At 40.1% G+C, this 25345-nt stretch overlaps 1 protein-coding gene across 7 annotated transcripts in view; it reads right to left on the bottom strand.

Moving 5' to 3' along the window:
• Positions 1-24849, bottom strand: part of Ncoa6 (nuclear receptor coactivator 6) — an 88613-nt gene extending 63764 nt beyond the window's left edge. For 5 of the 7 annotated variants that reach the window (XM_085697171.2, XM_085697172.2, XM_085697175.2 and 2 more), the window contains exon 1: positions 4016-4085. The gene's annotated coding sequence lies outside the window, so the exon portion shown is untranslated. Of the gene's footprint in view, positions 1-4015; positions 4086-24707 lie in introns of those variants that run through there. The other 2 variants (XM_087911084.1, XM_087911085.1) reach the window with 2 other exon arrangements.
• Positions 24850-25345: the final 496 nt, after the last annotated feature.

Raw genomic sequence — 25345 nt, 5'->3', positions numbered from 1 at the left:
AAATGTACATAGACTAGAGAGAGAGAGAGAGAGAGAGAGAGAGAGAGAGAGAGAGGAGTATAGACAGCTATAAAAAGAAATAGTTTTAAAAAATAAAACAAAGTCTTTAAAGAGACAGAGTACAGACAGTCATAGATTAAAGGAGTAAGTAAATAAAATAAATATTAAAAAGTCATAGAGTAAAAAAAAGAAAAATAAGCCACATAAAGATGAAAATATACAGAGAGTCTGGATTATGTATATTATTGTGTTTTCTTTGAATTTTTTGATAGTGAATGAGATAAGTACATAGAGACATTTCATTGTATGGGTTGCTAAGCTAAACCAACATATATATTTTAAAGGTATCTTGATTTCAAAATTTGGGTATAAGGATATTTTGCTTTGGAAAAGAAATTCTGCTTTTGTTTCCACAGAGGATAGAAAGCTATGGATTTCTTACTGGCTAATATGATTTGATCAAACAAGATCCCCTGAAGCAATGGCCCAGATGATCCAACATCCTTGATAGCTTCAGGACTGCTGGCTAAGATGGACCTACCACACAGGATACTCCATGAAAGACCTGATTAACAGCACCCCCAATCAGCAGGAAGTAGTCCAGAGAACAACACCCAAATTCCCTAAATGATTGTTTATAAGTGTTTGTTTACATTTAAAGTATACACCTCTATGCTATAGAGATGAATACTTTACATTGGTATGGATCTTGGCTCATTGATACAAATTTAAGGTCAATTTTGTTATATGTATATGTCTGTTCTCGATTAAGGTATCATGTTTGTGTAGCTCACTTAAAAATGTAATGCATAATTAAAAATACAGGTTAATAGTCATCTTTAATAGTCAAGCTTCTACTCATGTTAGGTTTTCTAGATGTACAGAGATATATTTCAGATAATAGGTATTTTTCAAATCTTTCAAAGACTAACAGAATATGGCATTTAAAATGTTTTAAGAACTTAGTACTTTTCATGACAACGAGACACATCTGCTCCTGGCAGCACCAATCTACTTCAAGAGGAAGATGGACATCAAAGAGGCTCCTTATGGAGTTTGTTAGTCATTTGAGCAAGAAACTGCTCTTGCCTGGATTGCTTGATGGTATGCTGTATAAACTGGACATGCAGGACCCAAAGAAAAATGACTGCTGAACTTGCCTGAAGAAGGTGAGACAGTCCTTCAGGGTTCCTGCTTCATGTGTCTGCCAGACATTCTGCAGGACAGAGAAGAAAGTGACTGGCAAACTGCCAATATAGGCGGACCTATTTTTGAAATTTCCTGCTTCATGGACAAGTCTGCCAGATACTAAGGGTCTGTAAGCTGAAGATGGGTGCCCCAATGTTACAGAACTTTGGGTGACTGTCCAGGCAGCGAGATGTCTTTGTCAAATCTAGAGTTTTAAAAGTTGTTTACAATGTACTTCCTGTTAATTTAGGTAATATTATATCCTTCTGGGGTCTTTGATGGAGTTGAAGAACAGATAGTTATAGTTATACTTTCCTTAGTTATGATAAAAGATAAATTAGATATAAAACTTTAGACTCACAAATATAGGATAAATGAGAATATTTTCCTTAATTTGCCAAATGTAAATGAACTAAATATTGTAACTATAATTCTTGCTTGATAACTGTTTCGTTATATGTAATTTTACCATGTAAAAGTTAAAGCTTTCCTTTTTATTTAGACAGGAAAGCAGCGGTGATGTGGGATTCTGCTCTGTTTGCTGCGAATATGTTTTATTACCATTAGTTAAAAAAGAAGCTGCTTTGGGCCTAGGGCAGCGCAGAATAGAGCAAGGCAGAAATTCCAAGCAGAGATAGAGGAGAAAAGAAGGCGGAATCAGGGAGACAGGAGACGCCATGTAGCTGTTGAAGGAGTAACATGCTGGCACTGGTAAGTCACAGCCTAGTGGCACTACACAGAATAATAAAAATGGGTTAATTTAAGAGGTAAGGGTTAGTTCATAAGAGTAAGCTACTGACCAAGCAGTGTTATAATTAATATAGTTTCTGTGTGATTATTTTGGGTCTGGGCAGCCGGGAAATGAACAAGCAGCCTCCACCTACAGCGAGTCATTGCTGTGTAGGCCAAGAATTGGAATCCAAATCCTTTGCACCCTATGAAAAGCTGGGCATGGCCATGTGTGCACAGGAACTCTAACAGCACAGTGGGGTCGACATGGGGATCATCACTGTGGCTTGCTGGCTACCAGTCTAGCTCCAGGTTCTAAGAGGCTTTTTTTTCAAAGGAATAAGGTAGAGAGTGTCATCCAAAGTCCTCTCTGGTTTCTAGAAGAGAAGATTGCTATGGTCTATCTTCCACATGCATAGACAACACACATACAATATATGCACATTAATGAACAATGACACATGTCATATTCTCAACAGTTAAACTACTATGAAAACTTATGTAAGTGGATGGGAGACTAATTGAATTTCTTCCGCTACACAATAAGATAACCCCAAACAGACCAAAAACTTCAAATATAATAGATGAAACTCTACATTTTAATATTACAGCAGCACAGAACAAATATTTGTAACTTCATGTGGGAAAGGTTTATTTAATGACTCAAAATCTAAACCCGCATAAGACTGACAAATACAAACAAACGGCTGGTCATTGTGCAGACACCTTTAATTCTAGCACTCAGGAGGCAAAGGCAAATGGATCTCCGTGAGTTCAAGGCCAGCCTGGTCTACAAAACAAGTTCCAAGCCAGATATGGCTACACAGTAAGATCTTGTCTCAAAACAAAACAAAATTCTGCAAGAAAAAAAGGCAGGAAATTAAAAAAAAATGACAATATAAGGAAGAAAACCCACCTGCTATCATTATCACCAACAGAAAAGCAAATCTTAGGGCTGAGGAGTTCTCTCACCTAGCACAAGCAAGGCCTTGCCTTCAAATCCCAGCACCACAACAAAAGAAAAAGCAAATGATGGGGGTGGGGGGTATGTATAGGCATGTAAGTTATATGTGCACATGTTTATAAATAAAATAAAAGGATCAACAATTTGAACCAATTACTGTGTCTAAAAATGGGCACAGGCAATGATCAAAATTTCAAGAATACCAGGGGATTACAATGTAAAGACAAATTTGTACCTATATAATGATAGAGCTGACTGGTGATGACAAAGACACTAGGCCCTTTGAGACCTATAAGGCAGCTTGCTAGGAATTCTAAGAACATCAGAAAGGGGCAAATAAATAATTGACTTTGGAGGTTTTATCTATGCTTGTATTCCCTTCCAAAATCATACACAGCTGGTAAGTTCACCTCTTCATCTATTATTGGTTTCTCCTATAAAACCAATAAAAAAATTCATCTGTATTTCATATATTTGACACAACTGATAAAGACATGACTCAACATACTCTGTTGGTGGTGACTTTTTTTGAGACAGGGTCTTCTTATGTAGTACAGACTGGCCCTGAACTCAGTATGTACCCAGGCTCATAATCCTCCTGTCTCAGTCAAGTGGTGGGATTATAGGCTGACCCCCAAATGGCCAAATACTTTTCTATCAAACAGATAACTAGTAAACCTACATGCCAAATGCAGCTTACCAAAGAAAAATATTTTGTTGTAAACTGAGGTCAAAATAACTTTGTTTTAAATGGTAAAGTTTAGCCAGTGAGACGGCATAGCAGGTAAAGAAAACAGCCGCACTTGCTGCCAACCCTGATGACCTGAGCTCAATCTCCCCAAAACCCAGATGGTAGGAGGAAAGCAATAACTCCCACCTCCAGCCTCCATGCATACACCATGACATTCACATACCTACCACATACATACACGTATCATAAACTAAAAATTTTGAGCAAAGTATATGGACCCAGAGATAGGTCAGTGGTTTAATGCTTGCCTAACTGTACTGACAAAACAAAAAAACAAAACAAAACAAAAAACTAAAAGTTTATTCCTAATTCAATCCTTTTAGTTGAAACTAAGTCTTTGAAAAAAATACAACTTTTATTTGTATTTCACAGAATTGACAGACCTGTTTAAGAACTCTCTGACCACTTTCAGAGAAGGTAGTCAATAGGACCCCTCTCCATTCCTCCCAGGACCTAGACAAAAGGGAAAAGAACAAAGAAGAAGAAGAGAAACATCAGAAAAGACTAAATAAACCCAGTAAACAGATTTTAAGTAAATGTTGATGACCAGCCAAATTCCATATATTACTATTTTTGTTATTTTATTCTAGAAAGAGGTGTAAAAGAAATGGTGTATGGTCTCTTTTTTAGCAAACAAACTTTATTATCAGAAAGAATGCTCAAGGTATTTTCAAAACAGCTGTATAATAGTTACTTATAGAGGTAAGTTCATTTTATAAGTCATGCTCTTTATGGTTTGTGCATTTTTTCCTAATGAGTATTATATTTCAATCAACATCCTTAAAATACAGACACATTGGGGACAGTCTGGGTTACACAATGTATTCTAGGCTAGCCCGAGAACTGCTCTGAGACTATCTCAAAAGAGAGAAAAAGAGGAAGGGCACAGGAGAAGGTAAAGGGAGAGAAGAAGGGGAAAGGAAAGAAGAGGGAGAGAGAGAAAGGGCTGTATGTATTTGTAAAATGTAGAAATCCTAAAAGATTTCTATCATGCATTGGAGTCTCACTGGTTAGCTGATTTGTCCCAGCTTGCCCATACAGTCTGTATCAGTGCTCGTCTGTTTTAAACTATAAATACGTTGATAACATCATACATCTTAATTTAGCATTTAATATATTATTATTGTTTTGTTTTTCGAGACAGTGTTTCTCTGTAGCTTTAGAGTCTGTCCTGAAACTAGCTCTTGTAAACCAGGCTGACCTCAAACTCACAGAGATCTGCCTGCCTCTGCCTCCCGAGTGCTGGGATTAAAGGCGTGCATCACCACCGCCTGGCTTTACTTTATATTCTGAAATAATTATTTCAACTGCAAAAACTAACAAAGAAACAAATAAATAAATACAGATGTTCCAAGCCCACAACTGTGCCCTAGTATAGCTACTTTGCCACCCATACATGGAAATGAAATAAAGCCTAGACTCCATGTAAACATTTCCTAACCTTAGTATGCATTTTTCAAATACTAAGATCAGCTGGTGTCCAGATTCAGAATAACATAGCTCTATTTATTTAGACAGAATCTAGTTGTATAGCCCAGGCTACTTAAAGCTCTTACTCTTCCCACCTCAACCTTCCAAGTAATAGGGTTACAGGTGTGGGCCACCACGTCTGACTTTGACTAGCACCAGCAACACTAACACACAATGTGATATGGAAAGAGAGAGGCTGATCGTGCCAGGGTGGCTTTACCTTGAGTTCTCCTTGTGGTCTTCCCATAAAGTTGAATGAGCTGAGGCAAGACACAATTTCTATGAGCCTGTAGTGGCATTTCATTTTTCTAATAAGTAAAGCTTGCCTGAAGATCAGAGTTAAAATAGCCCCACTGGTCAGCCTTTACAGACTAGGTAGTGGTAACACACACCTTTAATCCCAGTAACCACACTAGTTGCTATAGAAACCGAGCAGTGCATGCCTTTAATTCCAGCCCTAGAGAGGATTGTAAAATGAGAGGAGACAGCTCTTAGTTTTATTCTGAGATTCCTGGAGGCAAGAGCACCATTTTGGACTGAGGTAGAGGTAAGAGTCAGTGGCTGGCTGTTTTACTTTTCTGACCTTCAGGTTGAACCCCAATTTCTTCCTCTAAGTTTTTATTAATCTTGCTTCATTTTGGTGCCCAACTTTTGTGGCATTTATGAAAAAGCCGTATGCCTGAGGCCTTTTAGTCACCAGCCCAGGCCAGAGCTGGGATTGGAATTCCACTTCTAGGAATTGAAACCCAAACCTAGCCACCTGGGTTAAGGAAAAGCAGTAGTGCTCCCAGCTCCCATCCGCCCCGGCTTAGCTTCCTCTCCTGCCTTGCGCATCCTTGCTCCCACCCCACGGGACACACACACAGCTTTCTGCAGCTCCTTGCAGTTTCCTGTGGCTCCAGCAGTCCAGCTGCTTGTCCCCAGCCCTGTGTGTGTGTGGCTCCTACATGGCTACCACGGCTTCCCCTGACTCCTGCAACCTGTGTGCAATTGCTGTACGGCTGCCCTGACAAGCATCTCTTAAATAAAATTCCATTCAGTTTGGTTTTGAGTTCTGCTTAGAAAATCCACAGGCTTTTCTGGCCCACATTGTTATTACACCTTAAACGTCTCAACTAAACTAGGATTTTAACAGAGGTAGGTCACCTGCTAACTATGATTTTTTTAAAATGTAATTCCTATTTCGTTTTTAAAACCAAGAAAATCATACTTCTTCTTCTTCTTTTTACAAATACCATTTCAGCTAATCTGATTTTTTTTCCATTCAAAAATTTACACTTCCTCTCCTCCTCCCATTCCCCTCCTGCTACCCCACTCACCCTCCTATGATTTCTTTCTTTTTTTTTTTTTTTAGCAATTTGTAAACCACTCCTAAGATAATTGCAGGTAATATCCCCATCCAAGAATTTAATAATCTTTTTTGTTTCTATTATGGATGAAATTCTAGAAGAGGTATATGTCTTACCTGGGACTTACACACCCTTAGCCATAGCTGATATCAGTTTGAAAATTCATATTATTATCTTTAAAGAAATGGTTTGATAACAGAGCCAAGGATGAGAAACTTTTAGAAACGATACCAACTTTAAAGAGAAGTTGGCCGAAAGGATTCATACCATTGAAAATGATGACCTTAATAAGCCAGATAAAATTCAAACCATGTCAATGGATTATGAAACCTTACAAAATGACACTGAGAGATTATCTGAAAGGATTCATACTGTTGAAATTGACAATACAAATCTGTTAAAAAGTTTGACAAGCTAGCAGATAGATCATCCCTCCTGAAGGCAATCTACAATGCCATCCAAATAATCTCTAAGGATGAGAAGATATCATTAATAGAAAAATATAAAAACTTGGAATCACATGTGCAGAATAAGAACCAGAAATTATTTGATGAAATCATTAGAAATATTCACAGATCAAGAGATTCAGACTTTATAAAAGATAGTGATAAAAAGATTTGAATCAATCAAGGAACTTGTCAGAACTGGTAAGCAAGGAAAAGAGGTACACAGGTAAAAGACAATAGTAAAGATTTAGCATCATCAGTACTTCTCAGAGTCAGAGATGACTTATCAAGAGTTTTAGCTACTTATCCTGTTATTACAGCTGGAAAACCAGCAAATATTCAATACCCAAAAGGATATACAGAAAGTAAATGGGAAGCTATACATATGAGAGATCTAAAAGATATTAAGCAAGCAGTAGTATCTTATGGCATGCATTCACCACATGTGAGGGAGTTGGTAAACACATGGGCTTCAAGAAATAAGGTTACTCCACATGACTGGCTTCAATTAGTCTGAGCTGTACTAGATCATGGTCCACAGTTACAGTAGAAGAGTTTTTGGACAAGAGGCTAAGACCCTTGAACATCAAGATAGAGTCAGAGGTTTTGAGGCCTCCCAAGATCAAATTCTTAGTAAGGGCCCTTATGCTGATTCAGATAGTCAAGCTGCGTACAATGAATACATATTGTCCCTATGTCATACAGCAGCCTTGAATGCTTGGAACAAGATTCAAGAACTAGGAAAAAGAATTGAATCATATTCTAAAGTTATATAAGGCCCAAGAGAACCCTTTAGTGACCTTTTGCAAAGATTAACTTAAATAGGAGTAGCAGATCCAGAAGCCAGACAAGTAGTCATTGAGTCTCTTGCTTTTAAAAATGCTAACTTTAGAATGTAAAAGATACTTATAAGTCAGATCAGCACCAATGACGAATGGGTACTACACACAGCCAATATTGAATCCTTTAACTACAACACTGAGGCTTGGGTAGAGAAATCTGACTTATGGTACCAATATTCTCCGCAGGGTAAAATCTCACTACCTAAACATACATATTTCCCTACTTCTCAGTATAAAGTCACGACTCACTTAAAAATCAAAGTTGGCTTTGGAGTTGGATGGTGGCTATACTTCTCTAAATCCAGCAATACTGTTCAAAGAAAAATTCAGAGTTTCTGTCTCATATTAGGAGCCACCTGGTGTGGGACATAAGGAAAATAAAAATCTAGGGACTAAGGTTATCAAAAATTCTACTTCTCCCCATGCCTATTTTTGACTCTATGGTGCCTTTCTTTGAATATATGCTATTGAAATTCAAACTTTTGTTTTGATATGAATAATGTTTAAGTTTTCCACAATGAACAATAATTTTTCCTACAGTAACCTCTGAAGTCTCCAGAAAGAAGATGGGACCCCACAACAATGACTCCACCTGGTTCATATGATGCCATTCAGCTGATAGCACCACTTAAAGATCAGCACTGGTTTACAAACTGCTCAGAACAATTTCAAGGTAGCTAGGTGAGATAATCCACCCTCACAGACTACCCTAGCCAGTACTTGAGACAAGCCCTGCACTTTCCCATTATACATAGACTAGACAAAAAAAAAAATGTACAGCTACCTCTGCCAGAACTTGACAATTAACTCAAATTTTTCTTTCAGGATCCTCTAAAAGATACTGTCACTCACAGACAGTAGGAAGTAAATTTAAAAATACAATGCCCACATTCCCAAGAGGTGGGTGGGTGGGTTTTAATCACTCAATGGATTGTGGGTATTATAGATATAATAGGATAAAAGGGCAGATTATTGAATCTACTCTGAATTTAAAATGTAAGAGTTAGCTCATAACAAGCCTGAGCTAAACATTTATAATTAAGTCTCCATGTGGTTATTTGGGAACTTGCTGGTGGGACAGAAAAGTCCACCTACACTGATTATGCTGTATTTGTAAGAGATGCATGCTGTCATATGGTATCAAGATGTCTTTATTTATTTTTGGTTTGTTAAGATATGGTTTTCTCTGTCCTTGGCTGTCCTGGTGCTCATTCTGTAGACCAGGCTGGCCTCAAACTCACAGATTTGCTTGCCTCTGCTGGGATTAAAGGTTTACACCACCACTGTCCAGAAAGATGTTTCTATTTTTATAGTTTAACCCATTAAAAATATAGCAACATGTTAAACAGAAATGACAGGCACTATGACAGGAGGATTTTGTGTATGAAAATTTGTATGATAAAGTATTCAAAGTATCACCCAGCTCCCAACTAAACTGTGATGCATTACAACAATGCTACAAGAAAATAATATATAGCTGGGTAGTGCTGGCACACATCTTTAATCCCAGCACTTGGGAGGCAGAGGCAGCGGATCTCTGTGAGCTTAAGGCCAGCCTGGTCTACAAGAGCTAGTTCCAGAACAGGCACCAAAGCTACACAGAGAAACCCTATCTCAACAAACAAACAAACAAAATAATATTAAAATTCAGTAAAACTAGTAGCTAGTGGCAACAGAACTGGTAGTCATTCTAAAAAATAACATGACAATATAGTCAAAAATAATACCCTTTGTTCTAATTTTACATCGCTTTAGGGAACATAGTCTAGCAGAAAAATAGAAAAGGCTTAAAAACAGTTACAAAGGTACAAATGAATTTTTGCAATTCTCAAAACAGAAATAAAAAACAAACCGAAAAACATTTAAACACCAAAGAATCAAGTTTTACTATTTTGTGTCCACTAAAACTGGCAGATACATAGACAAGGCTGAAAGTGCATCAACACTGTTGCCAAATAATAAAAATATGATACAGAAAGCTCTGTGTTAGATTCCCAAAACGTAAAGACTGTAAGAAACTGCATGAACTAAGCTTATAAAGCCTGTACAAATAAGATAACAATTCTGTCTTTGCAATAAACACCATTTTTAAAATTTCATGGGGATAATAGTTCTTAAACAAACTATTTTTTTAAAACCAAGAATTGCCTTGACACAACAAAGGAAAAGCACCTGAGAACCATTATTGCTCATAATTTGAATGAGTATTCACAATTTGAATACAGTCCTATCGTGGACAAATACAACAAGCTTTCATGAAAGAGAAAATAGCTGGTAGATGACTCAGTCATCTTTCTGCTTTTTGCCCCAGTTTAAGGACTGAATTTGGATCTCTAGGACCCTTGTAAAAAGTTGGGCAAGAGGGATGGAGAGGTAGCTTACTGCTTAAAGAACACTTATTACTCTCGCAGAGGATCCAGATTAAGTTTCCAACACCCACATGGTGGCTCACAACTATCTGTAACTCCAGTTCCAGGTGATCTAATTAAAGTCTTCTTCCGACCTGCACTGGCACCAAGCAGACAAAATAATCATGAACTTAAAAGGAAAAAAAAAAAATGATCTGGAGGCATCACATCCCTGACTTCAAACCCTACTACAGAGCTACAGTACTGAAAACAGCCTGGTACTAGCATAAGAACAGACAGGAGGACCAATGGAACTGAATAGAAGACCCGGATACCAATCCACACATCTTCGAACACCTGATATTTGATAAAGAAGCAAAAAATATCGAATAGAAAAAAAGAAAGCATATTTAACAAGTGGTGCTGGCATAACTGGATATCAACATGTAGAAAATGAAAATAGACCCATATCTATCACCATGCACAAAACTCAAGTACAAATGGATCAAAGACCTCAACATAAAGCCAGTCACACTGAACCTTATAGCAGAGAAAGTGGGAAGTACACTTGAACGCATTGGCAAAGGGAACCACTTCCTAAATAGAACCCCAGCAGCAAAGACACTGAGAGAAACAATAAATGGGACCTCCTGAAACTGAAAAGCTTCTGTAAAGCAAAGGACACAGTCAACAAGACAAAACAACAGCCTACAGAACGGGAAAAATCTTCACTGACCCCACATCAGACAGAGGTCTGATCTCCAAAATATACAAAGAACTCAAGAAATTGAACACCAAAAGATCACATAATCCAATTAAAAAAAAAATGGAGTAGAGACTTAAACAGAGAACTATCAACAGAGGAATCTAAAATGGCCAAAAGACACTTAAGAAAATGTTCAACATCCTTTAATCATCAGAGAAATGCAAATCAAAACAACTCTGAGATTTCATCTTTCACCTGTAAGAATGACCAAGATCAAAAACACTGATGATAACTTATGCTGGAGAAGTTGTGGGGAAAAGGGAACACTTCTGCATTGCTGGTGGGAATGCAAACTGGTACAACCCCTTTGGATGTCAGTGTGGCGATGTCTCAGAAAATTAGGAAACAACCTTCCTCAAGACCCAATAATATCACTTTTGGGTATATATCCAAAGGATGGTCAATTGTGCCACAAGGACATGTGCTCAACTATGTTCATACCAGCTTTGTTTGTCACAGCCAGAACTTGGAAACAACATAAATGCCCCTCGATCGAAGAATGGATAAGAAAAATGTGGTACATTTACACAATGGAGTACTACACAGCAGAAAAAAATAACAGCTGGCCTTGGTGAAATCTCATTAGATCAGTCCCCTTGTATCAGTGGGTGAATGCACTCCACATGGTCCTGCCTTTCTTGTTCATGTTCTCCCTCCTTCTGCTCCTCATTTGGACCTTGGGGGCTCAGTCCAGTGCTCCAATGTGGGTCTCTGTCTCAAACTCCATCCATCATCGGGTGAAGGTTCCCTCTGCTCCTGCCTTCCTTGCTCACATTATCCCTCCTTCTGCTTCTCATTTGGACCTAGGGAGTTAAGTCCAGTGTTCCAATGTGGGTCTCTGTCTCAATTTCCATACATCGCCAGATGAAGGTTCTATGGTGATATGCAAAATATTCATCAGTATGGTTATGGGCCAAGGCCAGTTCAAGTACCCTCTCCTCTGCTGTCCAGGGAACAATCTGGGGATCTCTCCTTGGACCTGGGAACCCCTCTAGAATCAAGTCTCTTGTAAACCCTAAAATGACTCCCTTAGTTGAGATATGGACTGGGACTGAACGAGCACGTAATCAAACCGGATTCTCTGATTGTGGTCGAATTTTCTGAATGTGGCTGGCACGGGGATTGTCTGAGAAGCCATTGATAATGGCACTGGGACTTGTTTCCTCTGCATGTGCTGGATCTTTGGGATCCTAGTCTGTTTGGATGCTCACCTTCCTAGACCTGGAGGGAGGGGGGAGGAACTTGAACTTCCCACAGGGCTGACTGCTCTTAGGGCTGGAGAGGGAGGAGAAGGAGTGGGGGGAGTGGGAGGGTATTGGGAGGAGGGGCGGAAGTGGAAACTTTTATAAATTAATAAATAATAATAATAATAAAAAAAATAACGACAGCTTGAATTTTGCAGGAAAATGGATGGAGCTAGAAAACATTATTTTGAGTAAGGTAACACAGACACAGAAAGACAATTATCACATGTACTCACTCACAGGTGGTTTTAAAACATAAAACAAAGAAAGCCAGCCTACAAACAACAATCCCAGAGAACTTAGACAACAATGTGGACACTAAGAGAGACTTACATAGATATAATCCACATGGGAAGTAGAAAGTATAAAAAGACAAGATCTCCTGAGTAAATTGGGAGTATGGGGACCTTGTGGGAGGAATGAAGGGAGGAGGGGAGAAGCAGGGAGGGGAGCAGAGAAAAATGTAGAGCTCAATAAATAAAAAAAGAAAAAGAAAAAAATGAGCACACACCTACTGTGGTTTGAACAAGATCGTCTCTTGTAAGTCTCAGTTGGAAGCTGTTTTAGGAGGATTAGGATGTAGGGCTTTGATGAAAGAAGTATGTCACCGGGGGCAGGCTTTGAGGTTTCAAAAGACATCATTTAGAGTGTGTTGCCTCCTATTTCAGGGTCAAGATGTGAGCTCTCAGCTCTTCCTGCTGTGATGCCTTTGCTCTAATAACATGAACTCTGTTAACTGAAACCCTAAGTTCAATTAAATGCTTCCTTTTATAAACTGCCTTGGTCATGGTGAAATTATAACAACAGAAAAGTAATACACCTATAGTCCCAGTGCTAGGACGCAGAAAGAAGAGGATTCCCTGGGGTTCACTGGCCAGTTGGTCTAGACAATCTCTGAGTTTCACATTAGGTTAGAGACCCTGTCTCAAAATAGTAGTAGTGTTGTAAAAGTGGAGACCAATCAAAGAAGATAGCCAATTTGACCTCTGGCCTTCACATGGGCACATACACCTTCATGTATTATATGTGCACTCACACTCATGAGCACACACATAGTACTCACAAGTATGCATACATGTGTGTGCACGACATACACACACGGGGATCTTATCATTACCTTGAATAGTAGTTTTTTTTACATTTTTCCATTAGACAGATATATTTTTTAAATTTTTGTGTTTGAGTGCTTTACCTATATGTTATTTATGTGCAGAACATGCGTGCCTGATGCCCACAAAAGCAGAAGAGGAACTGAAACTAGGTTATAAACAGTTGTGAGCTGCTATATGGATGCTGGAAACTGAATCTATGTCCTCTGGAAGAGCAACAAGAGAACTCTTAAATCGTCAAGCATCGCTCTAACCCACATCTGTCAGAGCTTTTAAAGAATATGGAAAAGCCGAACAGGTTTAGAGAAAAAACAAGAAGTAAAGAAGAGCAAAGAGAAGTTTGAAGAAAAATCTGCAAGAAAATGAAACCAGGGGGCTGTAGAGATGGCTCAGAAGTTATTAAGAGCATTGTCTGCTCTTCCAAAGAGCCTGAGTTCAATTCCCAGCAACTACATGGTGGCTCACAACCATCTGTAATGAGGTCTGGTGCCCTATTCTGGCCTGAAGGCATACACACAGACAGAATATTGTATACATAATAAATAAATAAATTTTTAAAAAAAGAAAAAAGAAAATGAAACCAATATGGTTATCAATGCCTAAACTCATAGACAGGCTTTTGATTAGAGACCCTGAATATCTACTTCCTAGTGCCCACAGATGACTGACCAAAAGGAGAGGTTTCATAAAATCCTCAAGGTTTACTGGGCTATTATTCTTTATAAGAAGGGCTACTTCTGGGCTGTCCTAATGAAGAATTAATGGCATGAACAAATGATGGATGTGTTAAATCACTGATCCAGTTTTAATTCAGGGTGTTTCTTGATAACTGTCCCCAAAATTTGAATCAGTTACCCAAAATTTGAATCACTGCCCACTATTTAAAAAGTTCTGCAGTGACATCCTGCTCCCAAACACTGTCCAGACACCAAAGCCACCAACATGGAAATGTCCTAGACATGGTACCCATGCCACCAACAAGCTCCTCTGGCTTCATTTCTCCACAACTCCACACACCAGCAAGCAGACAGCTCACCATTTAATTACCCACACTTTATCCTCTTTATGCCCGGCACCCCTTGTCTCATCTCCCCTCTTGTCACAATCTTATCTGTATCCATTTGTTTTGTAAAGGTTTTGATTGTGTATATGTGTTCATGATGTGTGTGGGACATACGTACCATGGTGGGAACGTGGAGGTCAGAGAACAACTCTGTGGAAAGCAGCAAGTATCTTTATCTACTGAGCTGTCTTGCTGGCCGATTTAGTAAAATTTAATTTACTAGCTCTGTGTCATCTCGCTACCTATTAAGAGATGAATTGTGTCTTCCAATCTGTTTAAGTCTTTATTTTCAGAAAGGGACTTAATCTGAAATAGGAAACTTGTTAAGATGAGGTGGTATCAGAGGAGGCTCTTAATCCAATGATTCTTGTCTTTCTAAGAAGGACATTTGAATACAGAGACACTGGGATAGCTCCACAAGACTACAAAGGAAGAGACTAGAGTGATGTGGTGGCAAACAAGAAGCACCAAAAATTGACATTAGCTGTGCAGGATAGCACAAGTCTCTAATCCTGGCATTCTGAGGCTAAAGCAGAAAGGTAGAAGTAGTTTACCAGAGTCTGAGGAACCATGACGTAGTTTGCTCCTTAAGTTCAGAGTCTACCCTAGGTTTTGACCTCCAAAACTAAAAGAGCATAAACTTTAGCTGTTTTAAGTCACTGAGTTAGCATCTCTGTAATTGAAGCCTAGGAAAACCAATATGCCACCTTTTTCATAGAGCCTTCTCTTAACTTTCCAAGAAGTGATCTATTTTCCAAATTCCCACAGACTGTGTTGCTTTGTATCCAGAGACGGTCTTATGATGTAGTACAGCTGAACTGGAACTCACTATATGGCCTAGAATAGCTCTAAACTTGTGGTACTTCCTTCTCCTGCCTTAGTCTACCAAGTGCTGTGACTCTCTTTCTCTCCTTTTATGTTCACAGGACCTTTCTAGAGAACTTTTCCTGGAAAGCAGAAACTATTGATGGCCCTCTGTATCTAAGGATACTGCATTAAAAAATAGAAAATTACATGATTTTTTCTAACTCTCTAAACAATACAATGTAACTAATTATATAGTATTCATACTGTATTAGAGGAAGAAACCTGGTCAGTCATCCTCATCAATTTAGACCATGAACCCAATATGAACAAGTTCAACAGAACTGCCATATATGAGCTTCCCATGCAAGCTTCAGCATTGCCAGGGCATAAATTTCATTTTTTTCAATTTCATGCTGTATTAGGTAGTATAAATAATTTAGAGATAAGGCTAATTCCAAAAATACAGGATATAGAGGTTAAATGCAAATAGGACAGCATTTTCCTTTTTCTTCCTTTCTTCTTCTTTTTTTTTTTATGTGTTTTGTTTTGTTTCGAGACAAGGTTTCTCTGTAGTTTTGGAGCCTGTCCTGGAACTCGTTCTGTAGACCAGACTGGCCTACAAACTCACAAACTCACAAAGATCCGCCTGCCTCTGCCTCCCGAGTGCTGGGATTAAAGCATGAGCCACCACCATTTGTTTGGACAGCATTTTCTATAGGGGATTTGAGAATCTATGAGTTTTGGTATCCAAGAGAGACTGAAATAAATCCTCCATGGATATTGAAGCCCAAATATACTCATACCCTGTGGACAGCTCTCAATACCTGGCATGCATTCAATATATACTGACTAGAAGTCACATTCCCCACCCCCAACACACTTATTTTCATCTGAATAGTTCTGAATGCATCATCTCCACACATGATAACAAGTTAAACACAACACAAAATTTTTCTACTGAAAATTCTTATTTTTTGTTTACTTGGTGCTGGGTACCCAAGTCAAACCCCTGAACACTCACAGCAATCACTCTCCACTGAGCCACATTCCAGGCAAAGACACTATTTCTTAGGGACATTCTTAGATTTACAGCTACTTAATCATGTCAATACACAGAATATTGATATGTACACATATTGCTCTTAGCTAATGTTCACAATGGAAAAAAATGTTTAAAAATACATTATTTGGAAACTACTTGATTTTCCTTACTCTCTTCTCACTATCTAGGTCACATTTGGTAGAAAATAGAAATCTTCCTGCCTCAGGCTCCTGAATATTAGGGTTACAGGCATGAGCCATGGCACCTAGGCTTGATTTTTTTCTTAGTCTAATAAAATGCAGTCTACCTAAAAATCTTCTCAATTTTGCTGACAATTGGTGGGTAACAATGATACTTTTGAATTTCTTCAACTGTTTAAATACTTTAGTGTATATTTTATAGAAAAACCAGAGCTACTTTCATATAACATTAAATAAATATGGAAAAGGAGATGGTGAGATGCTCAGCAGGCAAGAGTAACTGTTGCCAAGCAAACAACGTAAGTCCAATCCCTGGGACCCACATGGTACAAGAAAACATGATCACATGCGCACAAACACACACACACAACAAAATTAATAAATGAATGTAATTTTAAAAATTAATAATATAGATAGGGACTTAACCTACTGAATAATTTCCCAAATAGTAATCTGATTCACAAACTCACCATGTCCTCCAGCGAGACCTTTGTTTGATCTTTAAAAAATGTAAATAAATGGGCAGTGTGAAATAAATATTCAACAGGTTTAGTATTAGTAAAAGAGATGGCTAATGAGAACTTTGTTGTCTCTTTGCGTGCATACTGGGAATGCCAAAGTTGTACACTGATGTATATAGAACTTAAATACCTACTTATAGTGTAAGTGCCCTTCAAATTGGGTGATCATTAGTATTATTAATGGACAAGTTAATATTATTAGCTGTTCACTATTATTCTTAATGATACAGAACAGAAAATCCCTCATAATTACGTGTTCTGGTTTATATATAGATATAGCATATCAAACTATATGGCTGCCATTACTCCTTCCACCAATAGAGTTTATTCCCTTTATGTACTTATCCATTTATGGCTGTAGACATTTATTAAATATTTTACTAGTTATTCTCTCTCTCTCTCTCTCTCTCTCTCTCTCTCCCTCCCTCCCTCCCTCCCTCCCTCCTCCCCTCCGTCCCCCTCTCCCTTCCTCCCTCCCTCCCTCCTTCCCTCTCTCTCTCTGTAGCTCAAAGGGCTGTTCAGATCTCCTGGAAATGGAGTTGCAGGGAGTACGAGCTGCCTGATGTGGGTGCTGGAAATCAAACTTAGAACAATATACACTCTTCCTTGCTGAGCCGTTGCTCCGGGCCTAGAAGTTTATTAATTAACTCAGCAAATATTTGAACTCCTAGGCACCCGCCATATGTATTTTTTAGAACAAACTAAAGTAGACAAGATCAACTATTTAGAAGTAGATAAAATATGCTAGATTATACAGGAGGTAGACATTGGAGCCAATGGCAAGGAAGGGGATAATGTAGGAGCAACACCTGGCCCAGCCCTCAAGAAGCACCCAATCTAATGAGCAGGGAGGGCATAAACCAGCTCCATCACTTCCCTTTCTTTCCATATTGATCCAGTACTTCACAAAAGAGCTTCTTTTTCCTGACAGTTTTCATTACAACACTAAAATTTTTGATGGAATCCTACTGTTTAGTCAATCAAGCCAAACTTTCCTGCCTGGAATAAGAAAGAGAACATTCAAAGTCTTCCACAAACCAGGTGTGTGGCATAAACCTGTAATCCCAGCATTCTAGAGAGAAGGGAGTATCTCAAATTCAACACTAACCTGGGCTCTGTAGAGAGAAGCTGTCTTAAAACAGCTTTTGTCTTAAAACAAAACAACAACAAACACAACCAAAAAAGCCTCCCATGGTTTGTTAGCAAACGCACAAACTAGGAACACAGGCTTTGCAACTAGACTGTCCGAATGCAAATTTATTATCAATCATTACCCATATTTGTTGCTTAGTCTATAAAAAGGAATTTTAAAAACCGAAGGCTTCTTCACTAAGTTATTATGAGAATAAATAAAATATAACTTGTGAAATGTTCACCACCTATTTAGCGAATAGTAAGCATGAAAAATATGAACCCTACCTAAGTTTTACCTATCACTGTTGCTGCCAATCAATCTTCAATTGGAGCCTTCTCTCCAAAAACCCAGTGTAACATCCTGTTTTCCAGATAAACTGAACTCTTTATTTTTATTTGGTGTGTGTGTAAGTTAGAGGACAACTTTGTTAAGTCAGTTCTCTCCTACTTTAAGGTGGGTTCTGGCAATCAAACTTGGGTAGGTGCCTTTATCTGCTGAGTTGTCTCATAAGCCTCAAACTAGACTCTTGCCATCCCTTAAGCATACACCACTACACTCATGATTCATCAGTCTGTAAAACAGTGTATCATCTCCACAGATTAAGATTCTCCCAATTCTTGAGCCTCTAGCTCAGTTCCACAAGACATTACAGATACTCATCACATAAATTCTGCTATATTCATCTTGGTGTCCTGTAGACTCTGCAGTGTCGAGTTCTAGCCAGTTTGCAGCACACATGGTAGTTCTTAATAAAATGCTCAAAGAATGAATTCCTGCTTCCTCTCTCTTGTGGAACTGTTAAGACAGCAGCTCCATATCATAAGTATAAAGACCTCTTTTGATATTTCGTAAAGCTGGCTAGCACCAATGTGGTAATCCCTAATATAGCACGGTACCCAAAGCACAGTAGATGCCTAAAAATCCAGGGAGTTGAACTGAATGTCAGTCACCTCATCTTATAAATTAAAATCTCATTTTATTCACTGTGTTCAAGTATAGCTCAGCCTTTTAAATATATTTTAATATTTAACCTGCCCATAAACCCACGTTTATCTTCAGTCATTCAGACCACGTCCCATTTGCTTTTTCTTGGTTAAGAGAGACAATATCCAAAATTCCAAAAAGAATCAGAAAATCAAATGTTTATAGAACCATAAAATGAAGAGAAAGTACCGGAGAGCAGGAAGAACTAGAAATACATCTGTCTACAAGTTTTACTGAGCTTTTCTATGAAAGAATATGAGCTTGGTGTTGGTAGCTCTTCCAAGTTTTCAAGACAAGTCAGAAATTCAGAAGTTTGTGTAAAATTCTAAAGCCTTTACCAAGAAATTCCTTCCGATCATCTCTGCCTAGCTCTCAATCATATTGAATTAACCTGAGAGACAAATCTATGTGACAATTGTTTGACTATGGTGAGTCCCTATTCTGTGTCAGGTGCTAGAGAATGAGATATGAACAGTAAAATAAATAGCAGCTAACATTTAGTAGATGCCAGGCACTGTTATAAGTGCTACAGGAATTATTTTTATCCTTTAAACAACTCTACTAATAAAGTACTATTATCTCTATTTTAAAGAGGAGGAAGCTAAGGCACAAGACTCATAAATTTGTTCCAGGTCATACAATTAGTAAACAGAAAAGCTGAAACTGGGACCTCAGATTCCACTGAAAAGTTTACAATTTGAAAGTGCTATTCAATATTTGCTATTGAGATCACTGATTATACAGATAAAATAATGAAACTGAACCTTGCCTCATCCTACACAAAAAGTGGATCAGAGATCTATACATTAAGGGCAAAACAGTTGAGATTCCAGAAGATAATATACACAGTAACTTAAAAAATCTTGGGGGAAGAAAAGATTGATAAAGTTGATAGTAATATTCCAAGCTTTTAGCAACCTTAAACGGATTCATTTTATTTAAATACTTTTATTTTATGTGTAAATAAATAAATGTATATGTACCACATGTATCCAGTGCCCATGGAGACCAGAAGAGGGCACTGGATGTGTGCTCTAAACCACTGAGCCACCTGTCCAGCACCCTTCCACCTTTTTTTTTTTTTTAAACAATGCTAAGGATCAAGCCCAGGGCACTGAGCATGTCAGGCAAATTCTGTCATTCAGCTATGAATTCTCAACTTTCAGAGTTTTAAAATATAACTGGGAAATGACATCTGTAGTACATATATACAAGGGTTAATAATTAGAATATGTAAAGGAACACTTAAAAATACAATATGAAAATATATAATCTAACAGAACAAGCCTCAGCTGGGTATAAACCTAAACTACCACAGTCAGCCCACTCAGCAAACCCCCAAACAGTTAATTTGCTGCCATTGAACAGTTAAGTATATTCAGGGGTCTATGTCATGTTGCAAGCATACAGAGCAGGAGGGGAATCCAGCCAGAAGAGCAGAAGCAAGATGTAATTCTCCACAGTATAGAAAAGTGGATAGCAAAGTAAAGGTTGAACATCTAACACATCAAAAGTAGATCAAGTGTTTGCAAACATTTGTAAAAGGATATTTTCAGCTTTGTGAATGGATATAAACTCTCTGTCACCACGGCTTAATTCTGTCACTGGAAGCACTACAGCCACAGATGTTATGTAAATAAGTATGGTTGTACTCCAATGAAACATTCTTTACAAAAACAAGTGGTTGACAAAATTTCACCTATGAGCTAGTTTGGTGAATCTTAACATTAGAAGCTATAATTTCTATACTCTAGGAATACTTTCTGCATCTTATTCTACTTTTTATGTCAGCTGACACCTCTAATTTTTCTAAGCTATACTACACACACACATATAACTTACACACACACACACACACACAGTATATAGTATATAGTACATAACCATACTACACTTAACAGTTTTGGAATGGTAAAAACAACAACAGCAACACCCTCTAACTTATTATCTGTGAAAATTTCCCATTTATCTTTATTTCACTGAAAAATAATGTTTTTGATAATCATCATCTAAGCCAGAGTTTTAAAATGCTCCCTTATCATTCACAGTATCAGTTATCAACACTTGGAATGTCTAACTCTGCTCAATGTCCACTCTCCAGACCTTAATTTAGGACCTTATTATTTCTTTCCTTTCTCTTCAGTCTACCGCCCATATCTCAAAAGAACAACCATTGTGCTGGGAAGCTAGCTCAGTCCTTAAAGTTCTTGTCTTCCAGGCATGAGGACCTAAGTCCCACCCCAGGAACCAATTAAAACAAAGAAACAATAACAACAACACAACAGGTATAGTGGCACATGCTTGCAATCCCAGTGCTGAAAAGGCAGACAGGTAGAATCCTGGGGTTTGTGAGGCAACTAGCCAACCCTACTTGGCAAATTCCAGGCCATCAAGAGGCCCAGCTGATAGATGAATAGACAGATAGACAGATGGATGATAGATTGACTAATAGACAGACATAGACAGACAGACAGACAGACAGACAGACAGACATGGATGTAATGCCAAGTTAAACAGTGCCTAGGAAATGACAATGGAGATTGAACTCTGGGTTCTACATGTATGAGCACACATGCACACACCCATACACACAAAGAACATCCATTCATCTTTTAAAAATTAAATCTTATCATATACTACTCCTCTCGAAAGTCTTGTCTCCTCCTCACCTGAGGAGGGTTCAGGCTAAACTCCTCAGTCAACTCTTTAACACCTTTCTCATCTTGTCTCTGACCATACTTGCATATACATACAGAGCACCACCTTATTCAAGTTACATGTCTTTGACATTAAAGTTATCAGATCCATCACTAGATCTTAATTTTTAACGTGCTGGTATCAGAGTATATAGGGCTTGGAAGACGGCTCAGTTGGTAAAGTGCTTATCCCACAAGGGCATAAGGACCTAAGTCTGCAACCCTAGTCCTATAGTGCACATCTGTAACCCCACTGCTGGAGGGTAAAGAATAGCAGATCTCTGAAGCCCCTTGGCTAGTCAGCCTAGCTGAATCACTAAGTTCCAGGTTTAGCGAGAGGCCCTGTCCAAAAAATAAAATGGCTGGGACTGTAAAATGCTCAGCAGGTAAAGGTACTAGCTGTCAAGCCTGAAGACCTGAGTTCAATCTGGCAGACCCACATAAGTGGAAAAAGAGAAATGATCCTCACAAGTTGTCCTCAGATTTCCACACACATACACAAATAACTAAAGAACAGAGAATAAAATGTCAAGGTAAAAAAAGTCATAAGGTAGAAAAGCAATCAAGGAAGACACCCAAAGTCAGCCTCTGGTCTCCACATGCATATACACATACTCCACACACACACCACACACTACATACACACATACCACATACACATACCACACCCACACGCAGGGTGCAAGGGAGATAGTTCAGTATTACAGTGCTTACCTAGATTGAGAAGGCCCTGAGTTTGATCCCTACCACATTCCCCAAATTGTATGTGCACAAGATACATCAGCATAAATATTTTTATACCATTTTAATGTAACTGTTTTTATTTGTAATCAATGTGGTTTATTTTATACAATTAAAAATATTACTTTGAGAGATCCATGCACAAGGACCATGGCACACATAAGATCCTACCTCTCTGCATTAGAAAGACTCAGAAAAATTTTTACTGAATATACATGTGGTGTTGAAAATTCTTTTGATTAAAAGTTCCTCCCTACCCCTTTGGAGCTGGGGATAAAGCCAAGGACCTTATGTTGTATGCTAGGCAGACACTCTACCATTTAAGTACAATGTCAACCCCTGTAAGTCTCTTTTCTTCTCCTGAGACTGGGTCTTTACTCTATAGCCCAGTCCAGCTTCAAACTTAAAGCTCTCCTGTCTCAGCCTCCTATGCATGGAGATTTTAGATGTGAGTCACCAGGCCTGGCTTCTAAGGTTTGTTTTGTTTTTAATTATGTGGGGTCTTATATTGTCAATGGATTCTAGGACCTCCTTGGATAGTAAAATCACTATATAAAGGGGATATGGTATTTGCATATCCCCTATACCTGTAATACCCAATAAAATGTAAATGTCATGTAAACAGTTTTTAAGCTGATTAGTTTAGGGAATAACAAGAATAAATAATAGCAACAAGAAAAAAAAATATGTTTAGCACAGATCCAATGTTTTTAAATGAATGTTTCCAATCAGAGATTGGTTGAAGCTGTAGATGCAAAACTCCGGTACATAAGTCAACTATATATCACTGGCTGATTTATCTTGTATCCATTTGAACTCTGAATTCCCTGTTATAACAAAACTTCAATTAAAGTGAAAAGGATAGGGACTCTAGGTCTCTATTCATCGTTCTTTTTTTCCCTTTAGGCTTTTTGTGTACTTTCGCTGTGCACTAAACATCCAGAAGAAAGGGAGCATCTTTTTAAACTCCAGAAAAAGGTTCTTTCTTGATGCTTTTTTTTTGTACCAATCGGTGAGCTAGGAAATATCCAATAACTGATTATCTATACTTTTTTTGTATCCCACGCAGCCTTTGTACTGACCAACTTGTTCAAATTAATGACTCTCTAATATATGGTGCTATTTGACTTTGCAAGCGCCTGTAAGGCAAGGTGTCGAATGAGGAAGCAGTAGGCCATATTCAGGAGCCCCTTTCATCAACGTACTATCTTGGGAAATCAACTACCTTTGTAGGTCTCAGGCTAAAATCACTACTTGATATGAAACCATGACATGATCTCTAAAGCCACCACAGTCATTACATATTCGTTCTTCACTATTTAACTAGCTTCAACAAGACCTTTCGGATGACCTCCCCAGGTGACCCTGCTCTTAAGTAGCGGCTGTCCCCTTCCAGGAAACACACTTTGGGTCACCGCCCCCAAACAGCCGGGTCCCTCCTTTTAAAGACAACTCCTTGAGTTGATGGTGGTGCTCTCCGTTCCTAACCAGTTCCACTCTCTGTACGTTTGCCGTCCAGCTCCTACATCCACCCCGGCCACCTTTTCTTTCCTCGTCTAGCTCTTCCCTTTTCCTGTTGCTGCTTCCAACGGGACTAGAGGCTCCTCGGGGCTCATAGGTCCTGAGACCCTCGGGAGTCATAAAGACTGGCCATTCAGCGACAGGATCTTTCCAGATTGATTCCCGCGTCAGTCCCCCACTCTGATACTCGCGTTCGCAACCCCCATTTCTAAGCAACCACCTCTTGTGCATGCACGCAAAAAAACTACTCCAGCTCTGACAGCCAGGACTTGGCCCCCAAGCCGCCTCCCCTACCCCCTGGGTGCTACTCTGGGGTTCCGAACACTACGAACGGCCTAACCCAACTCCACGGCCCGCCACCCCCCAACCCACCAACCCCAGCGCCCGTCACGTTCGCTCCTGGGGTCTTTTCTCCGCGCCCCCAGTCCCGACCCCACGCCCCGCAGCAGCCGGCTCCCCGGCCGCAGCGCCACCCCGCGCAACCCCCGGCCGCCCTGCACTCCCGCAGAGCCCGGACCCCGCACCCTCCCCACCGCCGTCCCGCCGCTCCCGCCCGCGCCCCGCCCGCAGGCCCCGGGCCCGCTCCCCAACATGGCGACGGGGACACGAGCGCGGCGGCGGGTGGGGCGGCTGCGGGCCCGGGCCGCACTCGGGCCGAGCTGCACGGCCGCCCGGCGCCATCTTCGCGCGCCAGGCCCGGGCGGCGCCTCCTCCCCACGGAGCCAGCCGGGCCGGGCCCGGGACGCTCAGCAGGCCCACCCCTTACGGGGCCAGCGTCGCCGTCGCCTCACCTGAGCGCGGCCCCGGCCCTCCCGGGCGGGCCTCGCAGCGCCGGCCCGGGCCGTGCGTGCCCGGCGCCCTCGGCGCGTCCGTCCGCCCGTCTTCGCGTGCGCCTGTCCGTCCGGCCGTCGGCGCCCGGCCGCCCGCAGCCCGACCCGGCAGGGCCTCAGGGAGCCGGTGGGGAGGGGGGGGGGGGATGGGCCGGACCGGGCCGGGGAGGGAGGGGGAGGGAAGGAGAGAGGGAGGGAGCGCGGCGGGGGCGGGGCGGGCCCGAGGGGCGGGGCCCTGTCCACGTGACCAGGCGTCCCCTGGCGCGCAAGGTGGAGCGCGCGAGCAGGAGTGCTAGCGAGCGTGCGAGCTGCGGTGCTGGCTCCGATCTCGGTCCGGTTAGCTGTCCAGCGCTGTCCCAGCGGATGGCTCCACGCCTCAGTTTGTTCATCCCAACTATGGGGATAACAGCATTTTCTTGCGCAGAGGAAATGAGGGAAAGGCTTGGAACGCGCTTGACACAGCCATCTAATAATGCCATTATTAGCATAGTGTCTAATAACAGTGGCGATAAAGGTAACCTTTATCAGCCTATCAGTATTTCCCTACCTCGTCCCGCCGCCCTAGCAAGCTCAGTAGGTGCTCACAAAATAGAATTGTT

This window comes from Myodes glareolus, chromosome 10 (genome assembly GCF_982192425.1).
Source record: "Myodes glareolus chromosome 10, mMyoGla1.1, whole genome shotgun sequence".
Taxonomy (NCBI): Eukaryota; Metazoa; Chordata; class Mammalia; order Rodentia; family Cricetidae; genus Myodes; species Myodes glareolus.
Note: the sequence above shows the minus strand (reverse complement) of the source record. Positions and strands in the feature narration are given on the sequence as shown.